Source organism: Podarcis erhardii, assembly GCF_964252035.2.
Source record: "Podarcis erhardii genome assembly, chromosome: 13".
Classification (NCBI taxonomy): Eukaryota; Metazoa; Chordata; class Lepidosauria; order Squamata; family Lacertidae; genus Podarcis; species Podarcis erhardii.
In genome coordinates, this window is record NC_138502.1 from 42,714,646 (window position 1) to 42,736,125 (window position 21,480).

Sequence of the window (21,480 nt, forward strand, 5' to 3'; positions counted from 1 at the left end):
TCTCGTCCTCTGTCGTCCCCTTCTCCTTGTGCCCTCCATCTTTCCCAACATCAGGGTCTTTTCCAGGGAGTCTTCTCTTCTCATGAGGTGGCCAAAGTATTGGAGCCTCAGCTTCAGGATCTGCCCTTCCAGTGAGCACTCAGGGCTGATTTCCTTAAGAATGGATAGGTTTGATTTTCTTGCAGTCCATGGGACTCTCCAGAGTCTCCTCCAGCATCATAATTCAAAACCATCATAATTCAAAAGCATCAATTCTTTGGCGGTCAGCCTTCTTTATGGTCCAGCTCTCACTTCCAATAGCCATCAGTAAACATCAGAAAAAACAAGAATCTGCCTCAGTCCTTTTGTATACAGTATGCTGTCTACAACACAGCAATCTAATCCAAGTATCATCAAACACACTCTGTACAGTGTTCCATTTCTCCAAAGGTATTGGACTATATTAAAGGGAATTTACACTTTTTATTCTCTTTGTCATTTTTCCCCTTTTTAAAATGCATTTTATTTTGCTGATAAAAACGTTGTTAATTAACTCATTATTGTCAAAAATTGTACATCTCAACATAAACATAATAAAGAAAAGAGAAAACAAAAACAAAAACCAACATACAAAACAAAACAAAAAATCACATAGACCATTTTAAATATATCTATACAGTGGTACCTCGGGTTAAGAACTTAATTCGTTCTGGAGGTCTGTTATTAACCTGAAACTGTTCTTAACCTGAAGCACCATTTTAGCTAATGGGGCCTCCCGCTGCGCCACTGCTGCACGATTTCTGTTCTCATCCTGAAGCAAAGTTCTTAACCCGAGGTACTACTTCCGGGTTAGCGGAGTCTGTAACCTGAGGTGTATGTAACCTGAAGCCTATGTTAGTCTGCGAAGGCAGCACTGAGCATCATATAAATTTGCGGGAATGTAGTTATAACTTCTTTGATTACACATAAAAAACCAGCCATCTGGTAAGCGCACATGGGCATAATTAAAAGTAATCTGTTGAACATGTGAGCAATTCCAAGTTGCTTCCTCACTGCAATTCACAATCTGAGCACAAGAGGTGTCTGGTGGTGCTGCAACTCTAGGTGTGTATAATGATATTTCATCCAGAGGTAACTTTTGTTTCACCTGTCCCCAATCATGGAGATTGGTATAACCAATGATACCTTCAGAAATCCATTTAGAAAACCACTTTCCCATGTGTGTGGCATGTGCCATATGGAAAGGCTGTGTACAAACTGGGATCAGACAATTTCCTAAGGTAGTGTGCATATCCTATGTTTCACTCAGACAAAAATGAGAGACATTAGCAACTTCAGCTAAATGCATCTGTCAGGCTCATGTTCCCTGAGAAAAGGTGGACTGCGGGGGGGGGGGGGCACTGGTGAAGGACGATGAACTAAGGCAATTGATCCGGGACGATGCTTTTGCTCGGCGGAAGCTAGATGAGCTAAGGCAACGAGGAGGAGCTGAGGGAGGTTTCAAGGAAAAAGGGGGGCTCCTGTTCTATCGGGGGGCTTTGTATATTCCAGGTGAAACCCTAAGAGACAGAGTCCTCAAGCAACTTCATGACAGCTCCACGGCAGGACATTTTGGGCAACACAAAACCATGTTGTTGGTTACCAGGGAATTTTGGTGGCCCAAAGTGAGGGAAGACGTAAGGGAATATGTGAGAGGGTGTGAGACCTGCCAGAGGGCCAAAGGGGAGAGTGCTGCTCCGGCAGGGTTATTGGAGCCTTTGCCCACACCAGGGAGGCCATGGGAGGTGGTATTGGTAGATTTTGTCACTGACCTGCCCAGGTCCAAGGGGAAAATAGCGGTGATGGTGGTGGTGGATCTCCTGACCAAAATGTGCCATTTTGTGGCGTGTTCACATGCAGTGACGGCGGAGGAACAGCCAAGTTGTTTGTAGAGCATGTGTTTAGGTTGCATGGAGTCCCTTCTAGGGTCATTTCGGACAGGGGAACCCAATTCACCTCACGGTTTTGGCGCAAGCATATGAGTTTGCTGCAAGTAGAGGTGAGCTTCACCACCGCAAGGCACCCCGAAACCAATGGGCAGGCGGAAAGAGCAAATGCTGTTTTGCAACAGTATTTGCGGTGTTATGTCAGTCAGAGGCAGAATGACTGGGTGGACGGATTAGGACTAGCGGAGTTTGCGTACAATAATGCTGAGAACGTGTCCACCGGGATGACTCCTTTCTTCGCCAATCACGGAAGTCACCCTAGGGCTTTCCCAGGGAGGGGGGAGGAGTCGTGGAGTGTACCGGCCACAGAACAGTTTGCGGAGGAAATGGAGGCGATTCACCAACAGCTCCAGTTGAACCTGGAAAGGGCCAAGGAAGTATACAAGAGGGAGGCAGACAAGCATCGGAGACCAGGGGAGACCATTCGGGTTGGGGACAAGGTGTGGTTGTCAACACAAGGGTTGCCCTGGAAGGGGGGGGGTGCAAGAAGCTCAAACCCAGGAGGGTGGGTCCCTTTGAGGTCATCCAGCAGGTAAATCCAGTGGCCTTTAAGTTAAGGCTGCCTGAGAGATTCATCCCGTCTTCCATAGGTCACTGTTGTGGCCCTACAGGGGAGGGGGGATCAGGCAGGGAAGAGGGGAAGGGGAGGTTCCACCGCCCGAAATTGAGGAAAGGGAGCAAGGCCACAAGGTAACTGAAATACTGGACTCCCATTGGAACGGGGAGCAGCTAGAGTATTTGGTGGCTTGGGAAGGGGCTCCCAGTTCGGAAAACGCTTGGGTTCTGGAAGGTTGCATTACTGAGGATTATTTGGTGGAGTTCCACGATTTATTTCCCAACAAACCCAAACCCCCGGGTAGGTTCTTTGAACAGGTGTTCGGTCCGACGGATGATGAAGACGACTTCGAGGGTTTCCCACCATCAGACAATGAGGGAAGAGGCCGGAGAGAAGGACATCTCAAAGATCGCTGGGAGCCTGCGGGTTTGGGGGAGGGCTAGGGTAATGTTTTTGAAGATGCAGAAAATGAAGATGAGATTTTCCTAGGTTTCACCCCCGAGAAACCTGATAAAGAAGAAATGGGAATGGCAGTCTCTCCAGAGGAGGAGAGAGGGGCCTTTGGGGAGGGGGTGGATGTCAGGGAACTGGAGGCAGAGAAGGGGGGGAGAATGGGCACCTACCGGGGAAAACCTCCTTTAATAAGCAGCTGCTCTTCCTCGGACGAGGAAGGTGACGAAGGGTTGTCAGGAGGTAATGAATCTGAGGGGGGGGGGAGGCACTTCTGGGGCCAAGTCACTCTCGTCAGAGAGGAAGGAGGGGGGCTGGGCTTCGGAAGTGGTTATGCTGGGGAAAATCGAAAGGAAATTTAGTCGGGACAGCTGACCTGCCATGATTAAGACGGACTTTTGACCTGCTTGTACATAGCTTCAAAGGGGCAATAAATCTTGTAAATATGGCTGAATTCCTGGACTCTTATCTTTGCTAGCACTCACAACTAATTGCTGACAGCATCCATTTTTTTATTTTTTTTAGGAGTGTAAGTGAAATTTTATTGGGAGGGGATAGCAGTTGAACAGCAGCAACTGAAGAGTAAGAAGAATCCCTGTATTTAAAACACTCAGTAGCTCCTGCTGAACACACATATAGGAAGCCACTCTGCCATGCTTCCCATTTGGCCCCAGACACCCCACATCCTACAGAAACGAATACACAGTAGCACAGGAAAGTCAAATCACCAAGAAACCACTGCAGAATAAAAAGGGAATGTGGAGAATTGAACTGTGTTGAACACTCTTTAGTTGCATTAACTACATTTTCATTTCATCACTGTAATACAAATAAATAAATAAATACCCCACCACAGTTGCTTGCAGGAACTGGTTCCGATTTCTTTTTAAATACCAGAAACTTAAGTCCGCTGCATAAGCGTTTGGAAGTTACTTATGTTTATGTGGAAATTAAGCCAGTATTAATACTTTTCTACAGCAGTAAACGCACACCAGGAAGGCCAGGACAAAACACAAATCAAGGAATGGAGTTTTCCCAAAGCTGCAGTGTGAAAGGACTATAAATTGATTTCCATACACATGGCTGGCTTCTCTTTGCTGTAGGAAATCCAAGCGGAGCTGTAAGGAATGAGACATGTAAAAAGGTTTCTTGAGAAGGGGAATGACACTCCATATGCAGTTTAGTTTTCTGCACCTTCTGAGGCATCACATTCTTCTCCTGCGCTGTCTGATGTCCATAATGTGAGGTTGTCTCTAAGCAACTGCATGATGAGAGCGCTGTCTTTGGACAAGTCTTCATTCAGCGTATCAAGTTCTGCAGTGGCTCCATCAAAAGCTGTCTTTGCCAATGTGCAAGCCAGCTCTGGGTTGTTGAGGATCTCATAGGAAAATACGGAAAAGTTAAGCGCTAAGCCTAAACGAATTGGATGTGTGGGTTGCATCTCTTTCTTGCTGATGTCAAATGCCTCCTGATAAGCCGCCTGTGAATTTTCTATTGTTTGTTTTCTGTCATCTCCGCTGGCAACCTCCGCCAGGTATCGAAAGTAGTCTCCCTTCATCTTCAGCTAGAACACCTTGCTCTCTGGGTTAGTTGCATTAGCTATTAAGTACTTGTCCAGCAACTGCAGAACTGTAGTGCAGATGGACTTAAGTTCAAACTCCACTTTCTCTCGGTAGTCCTTGACAAGCTGCATCTTCTTGTCATTTCCGTCAGTCTTCTGCTCAATGCTAGAGATCACTCACCAAGCAGAGCGTCTTCCCCCAACCACATTCTTGTACGCCACAGCGAGAAGATTGCGTTCTTCATTGGATAATTCAGCACCTTGCTCTGTCACAGCCTTCATGCAGGTAGCCAGGAACATCCTATGGCCTTCTGGGAGGAGGCTTGGGCAGCAGCCACAGCGGTGCAGGGGGGAGATTCTGCAAGAAAGAAGGGATCTTTAAAGCAGAGGATCTTTAAAGGGATCTCTAAACGCTAAAGGTTGCTTCCCCCTGTCCCATTACCTCCGAGGCAGGTTTCCTCCACCTGGGCTCCAGTCCCTCCCGGGATCCGGCGGCTCCGAGGCTGAGTCGTTCCCTCGCTGCAAAGCAAAGGAGACATCAGCCGGCGCTCCCAGCCAGGCTAGCCCCAGTCTGGGGCAGGAGGGTGGGGGACCTGGGAAGGGGGCATTTCCTCCTACCTGATCTTACAAGTTCCCCAAACCTGGCCTCCGCCTCCGTACGGGCGTCTTGGATCCGCCCCGGCCGGCCTTGCTCAGAAGCAGCAGCCAAGGTTTCCTCCCTCTCTAAAATCACTCGAGATGTTCTTCGAATTGGAGGAAACCTTGTCTGCTGCTTCTGCGGCAGGCAGGGCCGGGGAGGAGCCATGCCCACACGGAGACGGGGCAGTGGGGAACCGGCGCGAGGGTCCTCAGCCCGGAACCGCCGGGATGGTATCTTGCTCTTCGTCCCGGGAGCCGGATCTGAAGCCTCATCCCTGGAGAAATTAGGAAAAATATGGGCTAAGAAGGCAAAGAAAGAACCTGAAATGCAATATATTTCTGCCAACTCTATGCCTAAACTGAAGCCCAAACACGGAGAGCTATCTATTTCCCAAAATATTTAGCTATGGACTAGCAGGTATAGATTCATGCAGTTCTGAAGGAAGGAAGGACGTATGGGGTGGGGAGAATTCTGGGATGCATCTCCACAGAACCCTTCCCAAGCAGAGCCAGATTGCCCAATGGGCAGAGCAGGCACCGGCCCTCGGCCCCTGCAACAACGGATCGCCATAAATATTCTTGGTTTTGCGTAATAAAATTGGATTGTTAATATTTCTGGTTGGTAGAATCAAATCACAGCATACCTGCACATTCGGAGTTTCCCCCTTGCACCGCTGGGCTGCTGCTGCCTCTGGTGGTGGGGGTGGGCCGGAGCCTTTGGTTTTCCTCCCAAACCATGGCCCTGGGAGAGACAAAGGACATTGTATTTTCCTGGCATAAGCATCCACTCTAGGGCACCGGGGTCCCCTGGGCCCTCCCCAATTATTGGGGGCTGGGGTGAGGCGGGACTGCTCCCCACCCCCAGCTCAGCTCTATATGGCACATGTGGGGAATGGGTTCCCCATGGAATTAACATACCTCAACTTGCAGCGCTTCCCCACGGTGCTGAACTTGCCTTCCATTTTGAGAAGCTGTGAGACAGAAAGGGAAAAAAAACAGAGGAAGTTAGCAACCAGTTATTCATAACAGAAAATATCTTCTGGGGTCCACAGCTGAGGACCTGCCAAGCTATCAACAGCTGTGGACAAGGCAAGCCAGGGAGCCAGGCCACACGAATCAGGGACGGGTGAGGCTAATAATAATAATAATAATAATAATAATGTTTTTATTTAATACTTTTATTTTGCTTTAAACCAATATAGATAAATATAATCAACCAAAATTACAAAAGAAAAATCCTTAAGAATAATAATAATAATGAAAAAAGCTAAAAACAACTACAAAAAATATCAAAGTACATGGCATAGAACATAAGCCATTATGGGAAAGAAAAAAGGTAAAGGAAAAAAGAAGGAGGAGGAAGGAAAAAAAGAAAAAAAAAGGGGGGGGGGGAGAAAAAAAAGAGAAAAAGAGGAAGATGAGTCAAAACACAAAAAGACTCGTCTATTGTACGCTTCCGTCAAGGTCACAAAAGATTATTATTCTTATCAATTCTCTCTATCTGCATTCCATTGAATCCCTCATCTTGGTATCAGGGAACATTTCCCTATGCGGTATCATTCTAAACATAACCTTGATGAACCCTTATACCCTAGATAATTATTTAGACATTCCCATTCTTCTTTCACCATCTTTTTAGGTTTATCTCTTATTGCATCTGTCAGTTTGCGAGCTCCAAGTACTCGCACAATTTGACTACCCATTCATCTTTAGTGGGTGTTTGTTATCTTTCCAGTGTTTTGCCACTATAACCCTTGCTGCTGACGTTGCTTACACAAATAACCTGGTTTTATTTTTGCGAATATTATCTGAAACCATTCCTAGCAAAAATTCTTCCGGTTTCTTGTTAAATGTAGTTTCTATCAATCACTTTATCTCTTCATAAATCATATTCCAAAATCTTTGTATCTCTAGACAGGACCACCACATATGGTAGTAATTAGAATGTTATTTCTATGGGCCTCGGAGCTCCCCTTACCTTTAGAATTCATTTCTCTAAACCTTCTTCAGAGTCTATCACCAACATCTGACAGGCATCCCTCTTGCAGGGCAATTATAAGGCTTGCTTGCAAAGCAGCACTTTGTGACATCAGCTGGCAAACAGGGGCCAGGCTGCTGGGTTGTCAGGCAGATGAATTAAGAAAAATAAAATCAGGGGGGAGGTCAAAGTGTGCTTGTTTTCTCCTGCTCCAGAAGCTCTCACAACCTGAAGCCGTGGCTTCAAGCTCCAAAAAGGAGATTCCGACTCAACTTCAGGAAGAACTTTCTGAGAGCAAGAGCTGTTTGACAGGGGGAAGAAATCCCTTAGGAGCCAGTAGATTTTCCTTATCCTGGGTTAACATGTATGGGTGGCATGGCTATCTAGGCCATGATAAGGTTAAATTTCACAAAGGATTCTTAAATCACATTGTGAAAAAAAAACATTCTATGAGGTTTGGGAGGGAAGCAAAAAGTCAGTAGTCACTAAAACACCCTGGTGGCTTTCACTGATGGAATCTCCAGCCGTACATAGGAAAAATATGAACAGGGACTGGTTAACATATAGGGACTTAGTAGAGGAAATAAGTAGTGACCCAAAATTAAAGGACCTAGGAGAATTGAAAAAGATAAAACATGGTTGGAATATTATCAGTTAAAAGCCACATTTGAAAAGGATAAAAGGACTAAGGGATTTGATAAATAGATATATATCTTATTTAGAGAAAGACATTTTATATAGTAACCAGAAGACACTTTAAAAAATCTATAAATAATTATTGAATTGGCAAAGGAAAGAGGAAGATATTTAAAAAGTTATAACAAAATGGGAGGCAGATCTGGGACATAGGATTGAATCCGATAAATGGAAGGAATCATGGAGTAAAAATATAAAATTTACGGCTTGCTATCTTATAAGAGAATATCTTAGGAAAACATATTATAGATGGTATTTGACTCCTGTAAAATTGGTGAAAATAAACAAATCATATAAAGGTGCAAGGAGCATGTAGGAACATACTATCACATGTTGTGGTGTTGCTCAGGGATACAAAAATTTTGGAATATGATTTACGAAGAGATAAAAAGATTGATAGAAATTACATTCAGCAAGAAGCCAGATGAATTTCTACTAGGAATTGTTTCAAATAACATCCCTAAAAACAAATTCAGGTTATTTATGTATGCGACGTCAGCAGCAAGGATTATTGTGGCAAAACATTGGAAAGATGCACACGCACCTCCTAAAGAAGAACGGTGAGCTTTCGCGATGATAAAGAAGGAGGTGGGGTTGCCGGCGGCACGCCCCTTCCCCACATTCCCGGAGGCAGCCCCCGCGATCCCTAAGGGAATCCCCGCCCGTGTCATACCCCGGGCCAGCCAATCGGCTGGCTCCGGGGGCGGGGCCTCGGCTATTTAAACCTGCTGCAGCCGAGGCTCCTCCTCTTTTCCTCCGCGGCTGCAGCAGACCCGGTTTGGGATGCGCTTGGTATTTTAGATTCTGTCGCTTGTTTCCTTGGTCTTTCCTTGGCTCCTTTTCCCTCTCCTTTTTCGGTTTACTCCTTCTGCAGCGCGTTCGAAGAGCGGACTTTAGATCAATCTTCTGGTTTTTTAAGCCCTCCATTCAAAGGCTCTGTCTTACTTGCGGGTTATACAAGTATTATACAAGTATATCTGTAACGCGGGTGGCTGCAGCCCCCGGGTGAGGTTGGTGACGGGGGTTTTTTTAACATTGTGTGTGGTGGTTGTTCAAAATTTTCCTTGCACGAGTGAAAGGGGAGGCAGCTTGTAAAAGGGGACCAGGGTTGAAAGTGTAGGCAGCTCATTTCGCGCTTTAACATTCTCAGGGTTTTAACCTTGATTGTGTCGTTTATTCTAAATTTTCCTTGCACGAGGCTAGGCTGCTACATTGTTGTGATTCCCATGGCTGGCTCCCGGGTCTACAGGGGAGAATCTATTATTGTAGCAAGTTGCTGAATGACAGGCTCTTAAAGTGCGCTTTATTGGGGGAAATACTTTTTAAAAATATATTATAATAAGAGTCTTTGGAAGTGCTGAGTGGCAGTTAGGCATTGGTAGGGATACTGTCCTATTGTTATGCAAATGAAGGGGGAAGGAGTGCCATCACTTTCCCCCAAGCCAGGGTAGTCGGGGGGGGGGGAGGCAAGTACTTGGAGCTTGCTAAGCTGACAGAAGTAATTAGAGATAAACCTAAAATGATAGTAAAAGAAGAATGGGATTATCTAAATAATTATTTGAGGGGTAAGGGCTCACCAACAAAGATCTGGCTTTCGATACCGCAAAAGAAAGGATCCCTGATACCAAGATGAGGGAGGCACTGAAAGGCTGATTGACGGAACAGAAGGGAATAATGATCTGTTGCGCCAAACAAGACTTTTTTGTATGCGGCTCGTTCTTTCCTCTCTTTTTCTTTTCTTTTTTCCCTTTTTATTTTCCTCTTTTGTTTCTTTTCCTTTTGTATTTTATATTCTTTGTTTTTTGTATGTCTTGAAAGTTAAATAATGCTTTAAAAGAAAAAGAAAGAAAAAAGAAAAGAGGAGATTCCGACTCAACTTCAGGAAGAACTTTCTGACAGCAAGAGCTGCTTGACAGTGGGAAGAAATCCCTCAGGAGGCAGTGGACTCTCCTTCCTTGAAGGTTTTTCAGCAGAGGTTGGATGGCCGTCTGCCATGGATGCTGTCGTGGGGCCCATTGTGTAAATAATGTATATAAAGGAGACAGTTCGGGGAAACTCCCATTCCTCATTACTATGAGCTGAATAAAGAGCATGAAATCCACACTCGACTCCGAGAGTATCTTTCAGATGCTTTAGCTGAGACTCCTGCATTGCAGGGGGTTGGTCTAGATGACCCTCAGGGTCCCTCCCAACTCGGCAATTCCATGTTGAAAAGGGCATCCAATGAGCTTTTAAAGCCCATGATGTTCCACAAACGATCTGGGGCATTGCAGCTTCCCTCTCACGGACCTACAATCCCCAGAACCCCTGACAAACTACAATTCCCAGGATCGTTTGGGGGAAGAAACCTGCTTTTTAGAACAGGGATGAGGAACCTGCAGCTTTCTTTCCCTGGTTTCCTAGGAACCAAGAACTGAAAGCTCAAGTACTTGTAACAGGGTGGTTTCAGGGAGCAGGGTGGCTGGGGAAACTCCCTGCCCCAGGTGATCAAAGGAAGAGGTCCCTCTCACTGTGGGTTGGGGAGCTGCTGGTACGTCACTAGAGGGCGTTCCAGAGGTACCTCTTTCCTACAATGGCCTCCTTCTGGGGCGAGGCTTGGGCAGCAGCCACAGTGGTGCAGGGGGGAGATCCTGCAAGAAAGAAGGGATCTTTAAAGCAGGGGAGAACTCACGCTAAGGGCTGCTTCCCCCTGTCCCATTATCTCCTTCCCCCTGTCCCATTATCTCCTTCCCCATCCTTCCCCCTGTCCCATTACCTCCGAGGCAGGTTTCCTCCACCTGGGCTCCAGTCCCTCCCGGGATCCGGCGGCTCCGAGGCTGAGTCGTTCCCTCGCTGCAAAGCAAAGGAGACATCAGCCGGCGCTCCCAGCCAGGCTAGCCCCAGTCTGGGGCAGGAGGGTGGGGGACCTGGGAAGGGGGCATTTCCTCCTACCTGATCTTACAAGTTCCCCAAACCTGGCCTCCGCCTCCGTACGGGCGTCTTGGATCCGCCCCGGCCGGCCTTGCTCAGAAGCAGCAGCCAAGGTTTCCTCCCTCTCTAAAATAACTCGAGATGTTCTTCGAATTGGAGGAAACCTTGTCTGCTGCTTCTGCGGCAGGCAGGGCTGGGGAGGAGCCATGCCCACACGGAGACGGGGCAGTGGGGAACTGGAGCGAGGGTCCTCAGCCCGGAACCGCCGGGATGGTATCTTGCTCTTCGTCCCGGGAGCCGGATCTGAAGCCTCATCCCTGGAGAAATATGGGCTAAGAAGGCAAAGAAAGAACCTGAAATGCAATATATTTCTGCCAACTTTTGAGATTTCATAAGATTTCTCAACCTAGCTCTGGTGTTAATGTTTTTGGGGTAGCATTTCTAAAGAAGAAGAAGAAGAAGAAGAAGAAGAAGAAGATGGCAAGAATAAGCACAACACGACCTTGTTTGAGATCTAGGTGGTCCTGGACAGCTGTATGCCTAAACTGAAGCCCAAACATGGAGAACTATCTATTTCCCAAAACATTGGCTTCGTCCTGGTCGGCCTAGCTCAGAAGCAGCAGCCAAAGTCTCCTCCCTCTCCGAAATAACTCGAGATGCGGTTTTAATGGGAGGGAACTTTGGCTGCTGCTTCTGCGCCAAACAGGGCCGGGAAGGAGCCATGCTCACACGGAGAAGGGGCAGTGGGGAAGAGGCGCGAGGGATGGCAGCCGGGAACTGCCAGGATGTTCCCTCGCCCTCCATCCCGGGAGCTGGAGTTGGAGCCTCGTCCCTGGAGCGTGGCCCTGTGGAGGAAGCAGGATCCAGTATGGGCTCTCATGTGAATGGGAGACTCAGCAAGGTTAACAGCAGTCTTGAGGGGCAATCAGATAAAAAATTAAAAGAATGGGACTGTGTTAAAGAGTACATGAAAAAACATGGTTCTGGAATAAATATATCAATATGTAATGAATGAGTTTTGCAGGGTTAGTGAAATGAAGAAACGGCTATAAAAGGCATAAAACCAGAAGTAACATATATGTAAATAAAATAACACAACAAATAAGATAAATGGGAAATTTAAAGTCTAAAAAGGGTGGAAGGAAGTAAAAATGAATCTATGTTTTGTTACGTTTTGTTGTTGATATTGTTTTTCTTTATTTTTCTTTTTTCTTTGGTTTTTCTTATTTATGCTTTATTTTTGAATCTTATGTTGTAATTATGCATTGAAAATAAAATTAAAAAGAAAGAAAGAAAGAAAGAAACTTTATAAAGAAGCTTTATAAAGCTTTATTTCTACCATCCATGAACTGGTAGAAGGAGCAAGTGTGATAGATTCACAAACAAGCACGGGTTCACAGTCATTTGCACAGAGCATATATTCCCCTTCCAGTTCCCTCCCCCTTCTCCTCCTCCTCAAGAGTCCTGCCCCATGAATTCCCCTGAGCATGAACAGAAAGCTCCTGTCTTGGGACTCTTGGTGCCCTTCCCAGGAAAGGGGGATGAGAAGCCTTGCGTTCAGCGTGTCCAAAGATGTGTTGCAACCGAATGGGATAAGAGTCAGTTCTCAGGCTTGCTCTGACAGAGCCTATTCATTAGCTTTTTTGAAGCTCTCTCGTACTGATAAAAGTAACGGTTTGCCTTTGCAACAGCATCTTGTGAGAAAACAGAGGAAAACTTTAGCTGTGGGTTTTTAGAAGACAAAAGGAATTTTGGACAGTTTTGAGGCCTAGGTGACTTCAGGCCTAGGTGGGGCACCTGTCCTCATCTCCTTCACATAGGCTGTGTACCCACCATACCTTTGGGGCTCATCCCCACTTCCCCTTGGGCGATGTGTCCAGCGAGCTCAGGTGTTAACAGATTTGCTCCCTTCTTAAATCTTTCCTTCCTCTTACCTGTTCTCTTCACGAGGGGGGCTTGGGCGGCAGCAGTTTCCTCAAAATTCTTTTAAATCCTATTTCTCCACTTAAAAAAGAAGAAAAAGAACCTTGCAGTTTTATCAAACTGTGTTCCAAGCCATAATGTCAAGGGTGTGAGTGTACTTAGGGGGAAGCCTCATAACAACTACACACCCATACACCCCTCGCTGTGGGTTAAACCACAGAGCCTAGGACTTGCCGATCGGAAGGTCGGCGGTTCGAATCCCCGCGACTGGGTGAGCTTCCGTTCCTCGGTCCCTGCCCCTGCCAACCTAGCAGTTCGAAAGCACGTCAAAGTGCAAGTAGATAAATAGGTACCGCTCCAGCGGGAAGGTAAACGGCGTTTCCGGGCGCTGCACTGGTTTCGCCAGAAGTGGCTTAGTCATGCTGGCCACATGACCTGGAAAAACTGTCTGCGGACAAACGGCCAGTAAAGCGAGATGAGCGCCGCAACCTCAGAGTCGGCCACGAGTGGACCTAATGGTCAGGGGTGCCTTTACCTTTACCTATTGTGAAGGCGACGGTTCCTGCGTTTCGGGGGAACTGAAGCCATAGGGGAGAGGCATGCCTTATGCCGCCACCTCATAGGGAACCTAACTACTATGTTCCTCCTTTATAAGTGGCTCCGTGGTAGAGAATCTCCCTTGCAGACAGAAGGGCCTCGATTCAATCCTTATTTGCAGTGAGTTAGGTGCAGCCATGGCAGATACCTGTATCTCCACCAGCTGGCATTCTGCGCCACCTTTTTAGTTGTTTTCTCGCTGCTGCATCATTCATCCGTCTTGACATCCAAGTAACATCAACAGCGAGAAGCCAAGTCAGGAGAGCAGGGAGGGGAAGAGAGATCAAGGATTCGGATGGAAGAGGGACCTCAAGCAGTTGCGGAAGTTGTGCTGGGACCCGTTGGGTTGCCTTCCGAGTCTGGATAATGCATTATTGTTGAAGAGAATACCTGGATTATAAGTATGCCAAAAGAACACGCATGACCTGACGTGTTATTATCAAGCTGCGTTCTTGCTGGACACTGAGCTGCTTTCAAAAGATCACTGAGGTGAGTAGCACAGCATCTTGGACCAGGGAGTCAAAATCTCAGAAGCGTCAATTTGGAAAGCTGAATTCAAGGGATGCAATAGCTGAAACCAGCTCTCGCCACGTGGGGGCAGCAAAATACAGTTTTTGAAAGCATCTGCGTTACATCCTATGGTGTATTGTCACTAACTAAATGAATACTTGTCATTTGGAAGGCTATAGAAGGGCAAGAAGCAGGTTTGAATTTGTGTTGGGAATCTATCAATACCAGCCTTGGATTATATTAAATAATTTTACCTGGACATGTGCCGAGCTCCATTTTCAGCATTACCAGAACAATTATCCTGGATAGCTCAGTAGAGCACGAGACCCTTAATCTCCGGGTTGTGGGTTCAAGCCCCATGTGGGGCAAAATGATTCCTGCATTGCAGGGGGTTGGACTAGATGTCCTCAAGGTCCCTTCCAACTCCACAATTCTGTGATTTATTCTATGGCCATATACTCTGAGACTAAAGGTTTAGCTGTACCCCCCCAGACCCATCCCACAAAGTAGCAAGATCGTGAAACTTTGGGAAATTCTTTTTAAAATGAGCCTAGGGCTTGCCATTCGGAAGGTCGGCTGTTCGAATCCCTGTGATGGGGTGAGCTCCCCTGGTTTGGTCCCTGCTCCTGCCAACCTAGCAGTTCGAAAGCACAAAGTGCAAGTAGATAAATAGGTACTACTCCAACGGGAAGGTAAACGGCGTTTCTGTGTGCTGCACTGGTTTCGCCAGAAGTGGCTTAGTCATGCTGGCCACATGACCTGGAAAAACTGTCTGCGGACAAACGGCCAGTAAAGCGAGATGAGCGCTGCAACCCCAGAGTTGTTCCGACTGGACTTAACTGTCGAGGTCCCTTTACCTTTTAGAACATGTTTAGGAACGATGAGTGTGTAGGTTGCCATTATAATGGAATGACGTCATGACTTGAAGGTGTGATGTATACACAGCCTTAGAGTTAAGAAAAGAGAGGCATGGAAAGGCCGTATGGTTCAACCTTGTACTCAACCAGATATTCACAACAGAAAATATAATCTGGGGACCACAGCTGAGGACCTGCCAAACTATCAACAGCTGTGGACAAGTCAAGCCAGGGAGCCAGGCCACATGCATCAGTGACGGGTGACGCTGATAATAATAATCATCATCATCATCTTTTCCACTCATCCCTCTGCCCATAAAATATTTCCTTTCCAAATTCAGGTGGGTCAAGGCTAGCTATCTTTACCCAACTTTTGGGGAAAGACACTCTGTACATGCTCAGAAGTGCTCAGTTCTTTATTATTGTTCTAGGGACGAATGCCAGAATTTCAAAAGAGCTTCTGGGACTAAACCCTGCTAGTTCAAGAAATGCTGATGGGCTAATTTTTTGGATGCAGTTCATGTATGAGTAGCCAGGGAGCATCAGTGCAAGATTTTGCATTGCTGCCTTTTCCCTGAGAGCTGCACCATGTCACCATCAGGGCAATCCAGTCTCCAGAATTAGCAAAATCAATTGTTTTTATCTGGCCAGCTTATCCCCCAGCTGTTAAGTAATTCCAGTCCCTGTATTGATGTAACAGCTCATCTGACCCTTCCAAAGTGGGTGCTAAAATAAGTAACAGGTCACCAAGTGGAAAGAGAGCCTGTGGAGCCAACATAATAAGAATCTATGAGGATTTTATTTATAATAATAGGATTCTATTCTATGGGTAGCCAGGGAGGGCCAGGGCGAGATTGCACATCACTGCATTTCCCTGAGAGCTGCGCCATGGCATCATCCAGGCAAGGCCCATCGCATCTCCCCTGTAGGCTGCCAGATGGACCCCAGAAGCTGCAGGACGTCCATTTGCACCATGGCCACCTGGGTGTTTGGCTGAAAAGCAGGAGAAGAAGGCCAAGGCACTAGTAATGAGGAGGGCCAAGTCCCAGCGGAGGATGACTTGGCAGCTCGACGCCTGGTGTCCCATCAAATCAGCCGTGTCCAGTGAGCAGCGCATAGGGCAACTGCAAAGCCAGGGAGACCAAGCGCAGGGCCTTGAGAGACTGGGCACATGGAGAGGCCAGGAGAGCGCGGGTGATCGCTGTGTAGCAGGCCGCCCTGACTGCGAATGGGAGCACAAAACCCAAGGCCACTTGTGCCAGGCTGATGGCCGCTGTGACGTCTGCTATCCTGCAAAGGTGAACACCCCTATAGTCCTCAATGTGGGCGTACATGGGGCAGTGCCAAAGCCGCGGAGAACAGCCACACCAGCCCTGAGCAAAGCCGACCCCAGCAGGTGGTGGAGGAGTGCAGGCGATGGGCGACAGGTGCCCCCACAATCAGACGTCTCTGCCACTTTGCTTCTCATTGCTTTGGTTGTATTCTGTTTTACTCTGACTGTTGGGAAGCCTTGCGTATTACAAGCGAGCTCTCTGTCTCCCATAAGGAGCAAGAGCTGGGTATTTTTGTCCTTTTCAGCTGAAAAGCAGGAGAAAAGGGAAAATGGTCAAGGACAATGGGAGTTGTAATCGAGCGTCACCTGTAGGAGGGCCGCAGTTCCCAAAACCGCCTTATTAGTGTAAGTCTTTTTACAGAAATGCCTCCACAGCATGAACACGTACACTCAACTTGTAGCGTGTTCTCCCCACTACATGCAAATTTCCCCTTCCTCTTACCTGTTCTTTTCATGGGAGGCTTTGGCAGCAGCCACAGTGGTGCACAAAGGAGATATATGCGTTTCCTGCATACAGATAACATCCCATTTCCCCCCCCCCTTTAATATACACTCTATATCTTTTACGTTTACTATTAAAACCTTTTACATTCCATGAACTACATTTTAACAACATACTTCTTTATTAAATTAAAGTGGTCTCTCTGTATCTAATACTGTATAGTTTCTAAATTTGTATTTAAAAACCTTAATAAATATTTATATATATATAAAAAAATACTGTATAGTTTCAACCAGAAAAAAAAATCCGATGTCTGTTAATCACGTTGTTTGTAGTAGGAAATTTCAGTCTCCAAAAGATTTTAGTATCTTCTACAGTGGTCTTCTTTTGGAGGGAGGCTTGGGCAGCAGCCACAGCAGTGGAGGTGGGAGATCCTGCAAGAAAGAAGGGATCTTTAAAGCAGGGAAGAACTTGACGTTAAGGGCTGTTTGGGGGTAAGAACCCCTGAACATGTGAATGGTCTGTCACAGACCAAACACCAGAGACAGAACGTCACCTGGGACACCCATTCAGCTGTCACACCCACCCCAGGAACTTAAAGAAGATGTTCCATTATTTTAATGTTGTATTTTATTTTTGTTTTTAAGTTGTAATCATTCATCTTGTTTTTATTATTGCTTGTAAGCCGCTCTGAGCCCGGCCTTGGCTGGGGAGGGCGGGGTATAAATAAAAAATTATTATTATTATTATTACTGCTGAGCCTACAAGAGCTGCCTTTTGGCAGGAACAATCTGATTGACCCCCTGCTTGGAGGTTTCCCACAGGCTTCTGGGTGGCTCCTGGGAGAAGAGGATGCTGGACGAGTTGAGCCCTTGGTCTTATCCAGCAGGCCGTTCTTAGGTGTTTCATAAGCCCCCCCCTCCTTCCCCCTGCCCCTGTACCTGCGACTCATCTGTCCTTTTCCTGGGCTCCATTCCCTTCAGGGAGGTGGTTCCCAGGCTGCTGCTTTCTCTCGCTGCAAAGCAAACGAAGGTATCAGCAGGTGCCTAGCTCCCCTCCAAGATAGCACCAGTCTGAGGCATGAGGGCCAGGGACATGGGAGGGAAGCATTTTCTCCTACCTCATCTTAGAAGCTTTCCCCACTTGGCCTCCGTACGGGCATCTGGGCTCCATCCCGGCTGGCGTAGCTCAGAAGCAGCAGCCAAAGTCTCCTCTCTCACAGAAATTAGCTGAGCAGCTGTCTTAATGGGAGGAAGCTTTGGCTGCTGCTTCTGCGCCAATCAGGGCCGGGAAGGAGCCATGCCCCACAGAGAAGGGGCAGTGGGGAAGAGGCGAGAGGGATGGCAACCAGGAACCACAGGGATGTCCTCTGGTCCTTTATCAAAACCCCGCGACGGTTTGAATCCTCGTGCCGGGGTGAGCTCCCGTTGCTCGGTCCCTACTCCTGCCAACCTAGCAGTTCGAAAGCACGTCAAAGTGCAAGTAGATAAATAGGTCCTGCTCCGGCGGGAAGGTAAATGGCATTTCCGTGTGCTGCTCTGTTTTGCCAGAAGCAGCTTAGTCGTGCTGGCCACAGGACCCAGAAGCTGTCTGCGGACAAACGCCGGCTCCCTCGGCCAGTAAAGCGAGATGAGCGCCGCAACTGGACCTAACGGTCAGGGGTCCCTTTACCTTTACCTTAAGTTAGCAAAAATGTGTAGAACAAGGGCAAATAACTGCTGGAAATGTCAAGAAAAAGAAGGTACCTTTTACCATATGTGGTGGTCATGTAAAGTAATAAAAAGCTTTTGGGAGATGATATATAATGAAATGGGGGGGGGGGAGTTTAAAATAATATTTGTTAAAAAACCAGAAGCTTTTCTATTAGGAGTTATTTTCTAGTTGGTCATCTTTCTATAACTTTGGGCACATGTTCCAAGAGTTCCCTTACGCTTAAACCTGGAACCAGCTGCCCCTGTGGCTTCGCCAAATTTCGATGACACGGGGAAAGGTTTGCCAGCAGTTTCACTCACAAGAGGGGCGGAAATACAGCTTGTAAGACATATTCCACTTTTTCATGTTTGACCTAATCACACGCTTGGCGACATGGATGTAATCAGCATTTACATGTAGCTCTGAGCCAGTCATTGCAGAGGTTCAGCCCCAAACATTTTGCTGTATCAGTTGAAGGATCCCCACCCGATTCCACATGCAGAAGGCAAGTGGACTGGCAGTTGAATTCATGGCTGTGGGCTCACGATACCTCTAAAGCACATTTGAAGAACATTTCCCGCTTGGACTACTGCAATGCGCTCTACGTGGGGCTACCTTTGAAGGTAACTCGGAAACTACAACTAATCCAGAACGCGGCAGCCAGACTGGTGACTGGGGGCGCCACCGAGACCACATAACACCGGTCTTGAAAGACCTACATTGGCTCCCAGTACGTTTCCGAGCACCATTCAAAGTGCTGGTGTTGACCTTTAAAGCCCTAAACGGCCTCGGCCCAGTATACCTGAAGGAGCGTCTCCAACCCCATCGTTCTGCCCAGATGCTGAGGTACAGTGCCGAGGGCCTTCTGGCGGTTCCCTCACTGCGAGAAGCAAAGCTACAGGGAACCAGGCAGAGGGCCTTCTCGGTAGTGGCACCCACCCTATGGAATGCCCTCCCATCAGATGTCAAAGTGATAAACAACTATCTGACTTTTAGAAGACATCTTAAGGCAGCCCTGTTCAGGGAAGTTTTTATGTGTGATATTTTAGTGTATTTTTGGTTTCTATGGAAGCCGCCCAGAATGGCTGGGGAAACGCAGCCAGATGGGCAGGGTACAAGTAATAAATTATTATTATTATTATTAGTATTATTAGTATTATTATTAGTATTATTATTCAAATAATTCTGGGCGCTGTAGTTTACCCCACAGAGTTACAATCCCAAGCAAACTGATGGTGCCCAGAATTCTTTGAAGGGGGAGATGTGCTTCAGATGTGCTATATAGTGTACACACAGCCTTAATTCAATGTTGGTGACAGAGCAATGTGCTCCGCTGTGCTGGAAGGTAGTAGGCTGGCTAGCTTAGAGCAGTGTTTCCCAACCTTGGGTCTCCAGCTGTTTTTGGACTACAACTCCCATCATCCCTTGCTAGCAAGACCAATGGTCAGGGATGATGGGAATTGTAGTCCAACAGCAGCTGGAGACCCAAGGTTGGGAAACACTGGCTTAGAGGGCACAGGACAGGCCTCCAGTATCTGGCCACTCCCTCCATTGCAGGGAGGGCAGCTGCCTTACTCTGCCTAATAGAAGGACCGGCCCCGCTTATTTGTACGATGTTGCCAGTGTCACGATGGGACCTGGTTTGTGGGGAACAGAGCGGCCCCTGAGAATGCAGAAGTTGGTCACCCATTCTTTACAAAGCTTCCTCTGCCCATCAGCCGAGCCTGAGTCACAAGTTCCTCTCTTGTCTACGCTGTGTTTCATGTCCTTTTAATTTTTGAAGGTGCCTTGCATATGATAATTCAGGAACAGATATTTAAGTCAGTGTGAATCATAACCCGATCAGCTTAAATTTTCAGACCTTGCCAGGAATTATATTTTGAAATTGGAATAAAATACTACTAAAAAAGAGAGGAAGAAATAATAAGAAAAACGAAAGAAGTGCTCTCTCTCCCCTTCTCTCTCTCTTATCCAAACCTGTCAAAAGTACAGTGGTACCTTGGGTTAAGTACTTACTTAATTCGTTCCGGAAGTCTGTTCTTAACGTGAAACTGTTCTTAACCTGAGGTACCACTTTAGCTAATGGGGCTTCCCGCTGCTGCAGCACGATTTCTGTTCTCATCCTGAGGTAAAGTTCTTAACCCGAGGTACTATTTCTGGGTTAGCGGAGTCTGTAACCTGTAAGTGTCTGTAAGCGTATGTAACCTGAAGCGTATGTAACCCAAGGTACCACTGTAATACTATGGGGCACAAGTACATGAGTTCTTATTAGCATGTCTGCCTTTCAAATTAAATTTCATGGGTACGATCCTATACCTCAGATCCATGGGCTGAGAGGCTTTAGAACAGCGTTTCCCAAACTTCGGCGTCCAGTGGTTTTTGGACTACAACTCCCATTATCCCTAGTGTTGTAAACAAAAACTGCTCCCTTTCCCTTATGGGGGACACAAGAGCCCTTATAGAGTCCTTTCTAGGTTCTCCATTGGTAAGAGAAAATAACAGAGGCCAACCAGAGAATATTGAGAAGCAAAGCAGCTCGTAAGCCTGATCTTTATTAAAGCTGTTACAACAGGGTGCTCCCCCCACATGCAGGAGAGAGGAGGAGGACCCCGAACCAACTGTGCAAGCCCTTATATAGACTTTTGAACTGCCCACCCTGGAGCCCAAGACCACCCCCCAGTTCATCATATATACATCAGAGAAGGGGCGGACTACAACAGAAATGTGAGTGCCTTGTTTTTATCCTGTCTGCCAGGTTACCTGATTGGATTACCTGGGGATCCTGGCCACTCTTTTGTTATGATAACAACTATTGTGGGGTTTCAGACATGTGGTTTATACATTTATGTATGTGCTTGCTTGGTACATTTATGAACTTTTATTTTCTATATATAAGACCTAAAAATTCTTATAACACTACCTAGTAGGACCAGTGGTCAGGGATGATGGGATTTGTAGTTCCAAAACAGCTGGACACCCAAGTTTGAGAAACCGTGATTTAGAAGATGGAGTGAGCTCAGCAGAACCAGAGCTATGTTGCCCAATGGACATGGCATGCACCCCAGTGGAACACCCGTGATGCACTGAGATTAAAGACCACTGATGAAGATAATCCAGTAAACCAATCAAAAACAGGGTGGAGGTATGGACAGGATATAGGCGGAGCACACATGCCAAATCCTATGGCGCTTCATTCCCCAGGCACACCCCTGTTGACAAGACTTTGGACCAGGTCCAGGCCTGGCATGATAAATTTCCCTCTCATTGACCTCGATGGGAGGGAGAAAGGAAAAACAGCTTTTGCCACCCGCTGTGGCAGAGAAATGGAGATGCGGGTGGCGCTGTGGTCTAAACCACCGAACCTCTTGGGCT

The 21,480-nt window shown here is 46.9% G+C and overlaps 1 protein-coding gene and 1 pseudogene across 2 annotated transcripts in view; both read right to left on the reverse strand.

Moving 5' to 3' along the window:
* Positions 1 to 21,480, reverse strand: part of LOC309328256 (uncharacterized protein) — a gene marked incomplete at its 5' end in the record, with an annotated part of 174,132 nt that overhangs the window by 45,135 nt on the left and 107,517 nt on the right. The window lies entirely within an intron of this gene.
* Positions 3,918 to 4,813, reverse strand: LOC309327603 (14-3-3 protein theta pseudogene; annotated as a pseudogene). Its single transcript has one exon. The product of its transcript is annotated as a 14-3-3 protein theta pseudogene (transcript).